Below are 9,498 nucleotides of genomic sequence, written 5' to 3' on the forward strand. Positions count from 1 at the left end.
GAGGGAAGGGGAGGGAAGGGAAGGGAAGGGAAGGGAAGGGAAGGGAAGGGAAGGGAGGCAGGTAGTTTCACACAACTGACTTCTAATCATGCTATCTCTTAGCAGAACATCTTACCCGGGCCTTGGAGAAAGAGCTAAACTATGAAGATCTTGGGATCTTGGAAATCAGCATCCATCTGGCTGAACCCCTCATCCATCCACAGAAATCGCTTCAAATCCCCAAATGTAATACACACAAGGCTTGTTGGTTATAGAAGGCTCCTCTGCACACCATGCCACCTCAAATAATAAGCAGCTGCGGAGGGCTGAGGACCGGTACCCACTCCACCAGAGGTCCTGGAGCCGTCCCAGCCCCTAACTCCAAATTCTCCTTCCCAACCGACTTGATTTCAACTTTGACTCGCCAATCAAGCTGCAGCTTATCCTACTCAAGTCCTTGGCTCTGTTTCTCTGAACATGATCATTGCCCGTCTGTTCCTCTCACTTCGTTGGGGTCATGTCCCATTGCTGAGCCCCCAGGCTCATGAGCCCTGTCCTTAATTAATGCTTGCTCACTCTGCACACTATCTCCAGGCTACATATGTGCCCATTCAGACCACTCCCAGCTGCCAAAATCTAGACTCTTCTGGAAATAGTTAAGCTCTGTCTGCTTTTCTTTCTTTCTCATCTTCTCAAACATCTCTACACAAGCACACCTCATTCAAACAGGTCATTAAAATAGCAGATATCCTATCGCATTGCATCGTACCTCTCTGTTTTCCACGCCAACTCCACCTTTGCAAATGCATCCTTCTGAGTAGGTTTTTGACTGATGATGAGGGAAATAAAAGAGGAAAGATGACATTAAAATTAAAGAGAAGAATTTGCAGAGTAATTAAGAAGAGTAGACGGAAGGTCTGTTTCCTATCAGATTCAGTGAGGCAGATGGGAATGCTCAATTTCATCTCTTGGCCCTCTGCATCTATTTCTGCCTCTTTTCTATACTCCTGCCTGGATCACAGGGGTTGGAAGACTTAAAACCCTATCTTCCTGACTCCTTCTCCACTAGGATTTTAGATACGATTTACCTTCTGCCATTCAAATGCACTCACATGCTGTCTGCCGTACAGAAGGGAATCGGGAGCTCACTCTTTCTGACACAGCAGCAGCTAATGAACATGTTCCCACAAACATAAGCTTTCACAGCAGCCAGACTCCATGTTACACTCTCTAATGACCAGCCTCGAGGGTAATGGGCAGGTGTCATACTGCCGGCAATTTCCCGACCTCTGGGTAATAGCAGAGTAGATGGAAAAGAGAAAGGAGACTTACTAGATTCAGTAAAGTGGATCAAGCCACATGCCCTTGGCTGGAAAAGCTCCAGCTACTTAACTTCTCTTCTCCCCCAACCCCTCAGGGTCAAATAACTGAGACACTATTCCTTATAAATGAACTTTAAAATAGGTGGTATTAGAATAACTGCTAGTCACAGATACAAGTCTGGTTCAATGTTCAAAAATTAATCCATATAGTCACCCACATCAATAAAGAGAAAAAATCCCTTGTGACCGTATCAACTGATACAGAATAAACATTTGATAAAAATTCAACACCTACTCATGATTTCAAAACTCTCAGAAAACTAGGAATAGCAGGAAACTTCCTCGATTTGATAAAGAACATCAGCAAAAAACCTATAGCTAACAAATTGTAAAAGACTGAATGTTTTTCCCCTAAGATCGTGCACAAGTGGGGGTGGCTGGGTGGCTCAGTCTGTTAAGTGTCTGCCTTTGGCTCAGGTCACGACCCCAGGGTCTGGGGATCAAGCCCCGCGTCGGGCTCCGGGGAGCCTGCTTCTCCCTTTCCCTCTGCCATTCCCCCCTCTTGTGCTGACTCTATATCTGTCAAATAAATAAATAAAATCTTAAAAAAAAAAAAAAAAGATCAGGTACAAGGTAAAGAGGTCTGAAAAGTTGTCTGCTCTCACCACTGCTATTCCTGTGATCTAGCCAGCTCAATAAGGCAAGAAAAGAAAATAGAGGCTACAGATAAGAAAGTAAGAGCTAAAAATGCCCCTATTTGCAGATGCCATCATAGTCTACATAGAAATCCCCAGGAATCTGAAAAAAACATTCCCCAAACTAGTAAGTTCAGCCAGATCACAGATACAAGATCATCACACAAAAATCAATTGTAGCAATAGAAAAATTAATTGCATTTCTATAGTCTTACACTGAATATGTGGACACAAATTAAAAATACAATACCATTTATAACCACTCAAAAAAAAATATAGCAATGGAGTGACTGCTGCTCACAGGTCTCCTGGCTGCTAGAGAGCCCCATTCTGAGATAAGACACCTCTCCACCCTGACTCTAGTAAAGAGGTCAGGAAACCCTGAGTAAGAGTGGAGGTACTAATTTCGGGCAGTTAATTACATTCTTTCAGCATCCATCTCCCTGAAGTTTTCACTGGGCAAATCCTTCAGGAGGACATCCCCATTAGCTATTCATTTTTCTTTCGCACTGACTGGAGAATGAAGTGACTGTTGGCTGTGTCACACAACTCGTTGAAATTCACCCCTGGGTGAAGTGATCCTCAAATAATTACCAAATGTAGTTCAGGTAACTGAATTAGTGAATTACATTGGCTCCTTTGAGATGAAAGACTCTTTAGGAATGTGAAATACTTTGGTTCTTTGTTATTAATAACCTGAACAATGAAAGAACCCAAAGTAGTATTCAATATGCTCCAGGAATGGGATGACTAAAATTAAAGAATGCAATTGATTTTCATTTTCCATACTTTTCATTTTCTATCCTTTTCATTTCAATAGTCGGGACTGAATATTACAAGTCATCAAATCCCCTCTGATGTTAATAAAGCATCAACTATAGAACTCTGGGAAGAGAAAAATTCAGCCGAAGTGTGAAAAGTAGGTGGGTCGCCTTTCCACGGTTTATTATCATTTCCTCTCACCCACCCTGTTACAGTACTTGGCGGGTGAAAACCTCCTACTCTGACTTGCTTTCATTTTCTTCTGCCTCGGTCTAATTTTCCAAAATCAAGTGTCTCAACTGCTCACCCACCCTTCAAACAATTGTACCCATCACTTGTACCCAGCAGAGGAAAGTAGGATGCCCTCAGCTTAGTGCTCTGCCCTGGGTATGAAGAAGGCAGAAGCATAGAGGTGAATCCCCAGCAGAGAGCTTGACCTTGGGGCAGGAGGAATGAGAAGCGGTAGGGAGGGGACTTAGGGCTGGCAAATCAAACCCCAGCCTATCTGAGTTTGGTAGAGAGCTGAAGAAGTTGGAGATGCTGGGTATGGGTGTCCTACATTTATTAAATTAGATTTACAGTTCCTCATTTTTAGTTTTCATTTTGAAAGCATTAAGAGTTTTTCTAACTCTCCTCCTTGCTTTTCAAATACCTTTTTAAGTCTAATTTATTTGTTTTAGAATTGGAATAGGTAATCTATTCACATAGTTCATAAGTTAAAGGCATACAATTTTACACAGTGAGACCTCCCTCCCCCACATGCTCCAGCCCTCCAGTTCCCCTCTACAGGCATCAGTGTCACTGATTTCCTATGTTTCCTTGCAGAAATATATAAGTAAATTTGTGCAAGGCACCTCTCACCATCTTTTTTTTTTTTTTAAGATTGATTGATTGATTTGGGGGGAGGGGGACAGGAGAGAGAATCTCAAGCAGACTCCATGCTGAGCATGGAGCCCAATGCCGGGCTCGATCCCATGACCGCATCAGGACCCCAGTGGAAATCAGGACTCTTCCAACCGACTTCACCACCCAGACACCCCACCTCTCACCGTCCTTTATTTACACAAATAGTAACCCACCATTCTGTTCCATTCCTTACTTTTTTACTTACTATATAGCAGAGTTCACTACACACCAGTACACAAAGAGCTCCTCAGTCTTTCTCCATGATGAGTAATAACCCATTATATGAACACAGTATCATTTGTCTAAGCAATCTCTGGTTAGTGATCACTTCCATTATTTCTAATTTTTCGATACTACAAACAATGCTGCAATGAATAACCTTGTTCAACAAGTGATTTCCACATCTAGGAATATGTTGTAATTTAACAGAATTGCTACTAATAGAATTTTATAAACAATTCCTATAAGTAAAATCACTGGATCAAAGATTATATATATTTGTAATTTTGATAGATACTGCCGAATTGCCAATCCATGTCACCTAACACAATATCCTTTACCCACTTTTGTATTGTGCTGTTGGTCTTTTTCTTACTGATTATGGAGCAATGAATTGCAAATATGTTTCCCAGTTGTCCAATGACTTGATTCCCCTTATGGTTGTTTTTGCATGTACATTATTAAAAATATGGTTGAATTTTTCAATATTTTATAACTGCTATAATTTGTGTCATATTTTATAAGGTTTTCTTTGGTCATAAATTACAAAAAGAAAACAGTCCATATGTCTTTTCATATTTTTATGGTTTCACATTTTTATATTTAAAATCTTTGACCCAGGGGCGCCTGGGTGGCTCAGCGGTTAAAGCATCTGCCTTCGGCTCAGGGCGTGATCCCGGCGTTATGGGATCGAGCCCCACGTCAGGCTCCTCTGCTATGAGCCTGCTTCTTTCTCTCCCACTCCCCCTGTTTGTGTTCCCTCTCTCGCTGGCTGTCTCTATCTCTGTCGAATAAATAAAAAATCTTTAAAAAAAATAAAAAATAAAAAAAAAATAAAATCTTTGACCCATTTCGAATTCCTTTGGTAAAGTGTGAGGTATGGCTCCAATTTTTTTTTTAAAGATTTTTATTTATTTATTCTACAGAGATAGAGACAGGCAGCAAGAGAGGGAACATAAGCAGGGGGAGTGGGAGAGGAAGAAGCAGGCTCATAGCACAGGAGCCTGATGTGGGACTCGATCCCACAACGCTGGGATCACGCCCTGAGCCGAAGGCAAACGCTTAACCGCTGTGCCACCCAGGCGCCCCCTATGACTCCAATTTTATTTATGCATTTGTTGTGATAGCTGGCTGCCATATTGTCCAAACACCGTTGATAAAACATCTAGTTTTCCCCACTGATTTGAAATGAGACCTTTATTATATGCTAACTCCCTGTATGTTTTGGGTTCTACTTCTTGACATTGATTCTGTTTAATTTCTCAGTTTATGAGCCAGTGGTACCCTATTTTAATGTTTTAGAACTTAAATAAAATTAATTGTACACAGTTTTTAAAGCTTTACTTATATATCTCCCCAAAGCAACAAGGTTTCCTCTCTGCGTCTTATTATTTTGTTTGCTTTCCCTCAGATAGCTCATGACCAATTTTTTCTTAATCTTCCAGAGAAAGAAATTTTGACATAGGCAAATAAATGAAATAACCTTGGGCCTATAAGGAGAAGACCACGGGAATATCATATTTTACTTTTCCAAATCCCAGTGCATGACAGGGTCTCGGGGAACACGCTCTTTTGTTTCTAAGGCCATCACTTTAAAACCGAGTTATATTTGATGAATATTTATTATATGGCAAGTTGTTTCAGTTAGGATGCTTTTGGCTCCAAGTCATAAAAACAGATCCAAGCATCTTTAAACAATAAGGAAATGCATCCATTGCGATAACTGTAATTCTTAAGGGACAGGGGGTTGGGTAGGCAGTTTAGTGGCCCAGCCATGTGATCACAGATGCAGGGTCTTACCATCTTTCTGCTCGGCCATCCTCGGGCATCTGCTCCATCTCAAACTGATGGCAAGATGGCTTCAGTAATGCGAGCTCTCCCCTCCAGACATGACAACACCCTGAGAAAGAAGAGACAACATCTCTTTTGTTCTCTTAGGAGCAAGAAAACATTTCTCAGAAGTCTCCCATGTCTCGCTGGCCAGAATTGGGTGTAATGCCCATTCCCAAATCAACCTCTGGCCACAGGAATGTGATTACCTGCAGTCCAATCAGACCCACCCAATGAGGCCCAGGAAGGGTGAGTTTCCTCTGAGGCCACGGCTGCTTGGAAGAACGCACATACCTGCACAAAACCTGGATTCAAGTAGCAATGAAGTAGGTAATGGATGCTGTTAATGAGTGCCCCATTTCCCTCCCTTTCTCTCTCCTGGCTGCATTCCTTTGCCAGACATCCAACAGTGTTCTCCCTCAGACATACTCACTGTTTGAATGGTAATGTATTAACCGCAAACTCATTTATTCGGTAAACATTTATTGAACTCATACTAAATACCCAGTTCTGTGTGAGGAGCTGAGGACCGGGAAAAGGAAAGACAGGGGTCCTGATCTCAATGATGTCATGGAAGAGGCAGAAAATTTAGGAATTCCATAGTACCATGATAAATGCTATGTCCCCAATTTAAGGGTGCTGTGGGGGTTCTAAAGACTGAGGAACATCATGGGGGAAGGGTAGAACAAACAGGGAATATTCCAGCTGAGCTTTAACAGATAAGCAGGTGATGGAGGTCGAAGAGCACGCTGGCCGGGGAAACAGCCGTGCAAAGGACACAGAGGACACTGGTGTGGCGATGAAGTGGTCAAGCTGTTGAATTCGGGGCTCAAGTGCTGCTCTACCCAGGACGCGAAGGCACCTGGGGGGAAGCTTTGGGCCTGGTTAGCAACCTCCGTTTGCACTATTTAAGAGACGTCACCAGTGGATACCATCCCTGAGAAGTTCTGGCAGCAATTCAAGCTAATTGCAGCAAGCACAAATGGCAGATTATTAATTAGCCTTCTAAGGTCACAGACCACGTCTCTGAGACCACTAAATCTTTTCTCTCACTTCACAATCAAGCTCTTGGCAAGAAGATAGCCACACGAACAGTCTCCTCACCTCCATTCAATCCTCAACCCCAACCCCCTGATGGTAAACAATATGGTGGTTTCTCCTGCTAAGGTCACCAGTGGCCTCAATAACTCCAAGACACCACACAGAATAAAACCACCACCACCACGACCAACAACAACAACACTCTTTCACATTCTACCTTCTCACCATACTGACCTATGTATAATTCACTAATTCCCTTAACACCTTTAGAGACCCCAGGCAGTGGAAGTATGATTTCTTTCTCCCATTTCAATATGAAATTAGAACTTAAAACAATCCTAAATCATATTTTTTCCACAAGGACTTCATTTCTTTTTTGAAATACCAAATTCTTTCAAAAACAAAATCAATCTCTTTGGCTCTCAGCACCCCTATTTGTTCCTATTTAAGCACATGGGTGGTCCACCAGGGGGGTAATCCAGCAATAAACACATTTGTATCTTCTTTGTACTGTTCCCCCAAAGATCTATCCATCCAGAACCTCAGAATATAACCTTATTTGGCCTTTGCAGATGTAATTAAGGTAAAGGTCTTTAGATGAGATCATCCTGGACTAGGGTGAGCCTTAAATCCCATGACAAGTATTCTTATAAGAGACAGAAACAGAACTGTAGAGACCGTGGAATAGCATGTGAAGACAAAGGCAGAGATGGAAACAATGTATCTAGAAGCAGAGGGATCCCAAGGATTACTGACAGCCACTGGAAGGTAGGAGAGAAGCATGGAACAGATTCTCCGCCAGAGCCCCCAGCAGACACCATCGCTGCCGACACCTTGATTTCAGACTTCTAGCCTCCAGAACTGTGGAAGAATACATTTCTGTTCTTTCAAGCCGCCCAGTTTGCGGTAATTTGTGACATCAAGGGCAAGGCTTTATTGCAACCCATTCTCATGCTTGCAGAGTCACACATGCATACACATACACACACACACACACACACACACATAGTATATACACACATATTGCCCACACTTGTCCAGAGGGATCAATGGCCCAGTTACCCAGCATCCAGTGCCTAGCCCATTTCCACACTAGCTGGGTTTCCGGAGAGCCAAAGCCTTGCCCAGTATTAATAGTATGCTCACTTTCTCCAACATTTACATCCCCAGTTCACCAAGGAACGGCTAAAGAGGACTGGGGTCCCCGGGGTGGGGACACAGGGTAACTGCCAGGGTCCCCACCGCTGCTCCATCCCTGTAAATAAATAGACTTTACGAATGAATGGGGCCAGCTATATGGGATAAAGTCAAAACATTTCGTTCTGGAGTCTTGGACGTCCACAGGAAAGGCTTGAGGTTGAGGCAAACCAGAACGTGGGACCTCTCCTCCCTGGCAAGTCACCCTTCCATACTGCTCACCCCACGCCCGCCGCCACCACCAACCCTCACCCCTTTCCCAGCTCTCCCCTCACCCTGGTGAAAGCTCCCAGCCAGCCCAGGCCTCGAGCCACCCACTCCAGCTTACTCCCCATTCACTCGCTCACTCATTCAACAAACCTCCACGGGCACCTACTGTGTGCCAGTCATCGTACCAGGCCCTGGAGACCCAGGGAGGCCAGACCCAGGCTGCTTGCCAGGCCCCGTCGCTCCTCTCATTCCAGGCACGCTGCGCACAAGGCCCTGTCTTCAGAGAACCATGGCTTCACCGTTTCTTCTCTCAGAGGCCTCACCCTGGTGCAGGAGCAGTGGCTCAGAAAATCTGTCCTTTCACTCGCATTATAGGATTTTTTTTTTTAAAGCAGCAGCAGCAGCAGGGGCAACAGCCTTACCTTCCAAGAAGCCTGCGGCTTAGGCTAATATTTACATGTATTTGCATTTCCTTTGTACACAAGGATGGGGAAAGGGTGGGGAAGGGAGTTTTGCCAAGGAATGAAAATGTGCCCTGCGCCAATCCTCAAAGTGCAACGGCAGTTGCCAATTGAGAATCAAGAAGCAACTTGTTTAACAGCTACCATTCAGGTAATTTCTAAGGCTCCCACCCCGGCTCCCCTCCCCCAGCAGACTCCCGGCTCCTTCGCTGGCCCGAGCATCTGGTCACGTCAGGTGCGGGCGAGCTGTACTTTGCCTCCGTCTCACGGACACTGGAAATCGTCTTTCTCCTCTCCTTCCTCGGGTTTGGGTCATTTTCAGAGAGCTCTGTGGGCACCCTCTGGTGGCGGACTGACAACTTTACCTGCAGAAACCGCAGTTGACCAGAACGGCTTGACTGTGCGGCCAGGCTCTTCTGGTGGACGCGACAAATTGTCAGCCTGTCTGCTGTACCTTGTGCCACCGCTTTCATCCCGCCATATGGGAGATGGAGACGGGGACAGTAGCTCCGGCCTCTCAGGAGGCAAGGTACTTTACGGACAGGGCAGAGTGAAGAAACAGGGCCTGACTTGTGGGTGGAGGCTTTTGCAGGTCAGCCCGGGTGAGGAGCAGAGGGGCAGCCGATCTTCGGGCTCTCAGGACTCACCTCACTGTATCTCAGGGGCAGGCCAGGCTCCTGGAATAGCCCTCTTCCCAGAATTCCTGCCCCTCTGCCAGTCCGAGGGGCAACCATTCCTGAGAATCCGCCCGAGCTTCAGGGAAGGACTGGGATGGGAGGGAGGAGTCGAGGCAGGAAGAACCGTCCACCTGGGGATGACCAGCCCTCAGGCCTTAAAATCAGAGGATCTAATGAGCATTACTGTTCTGTCAACACA

General features: G+C 44.8%; 1 long non-coding RNA gene across 4 annotated transcripts in view; it reads right to left on the minus strand.

The window, feature by feature from the left end:
• The window catches only part of LOC109490560, a 124,419-nt gene extending 115,649 nt beyond the window's left edge, over nucleotides 1-8,770 (minus strand). For 3 of the 4 annotated variants that reach the window (XR_004622128.1, XR_002143890.2, XR_004622129.1), the window contains exons 1-2: nucleotides 8,328-8,769; nucleotides 5,684-5,783 (exon numbers count right to left, since the gene is read on the minus strand). This is a non-coding gene — a long non-coding RNA (uncharacterized LOC109490560). Of the gene's footprint in view, nucleotides 1-5,683; nucleotides 5,784-8,327 lie in introns of all 4 variants that reach the window. The other variant, XR_004622130.1, reaches the window with a different exon arrangement.
• Between the last annotated feature and the right edge of the window lie 728 nt (nucleotides 8,771-9,498).

Source organism: Ailuropoda melanoleuca, chromosome 20 (genome assembly GCF_002007445.2).
Source record: "Ailuropoda melanoleuca isolate Jingjing chromosome 20, ASM200744v2, whole genome shotgun sequence".
In the NCBI taxonomy this organism is placed as follows: domain Eukaryota; kingdom Metazoa; phylum Chordata; class Mammalia; order Carnivora; family Ursidae; genus Ailuropoda; species Ailuropoda melanoleuca.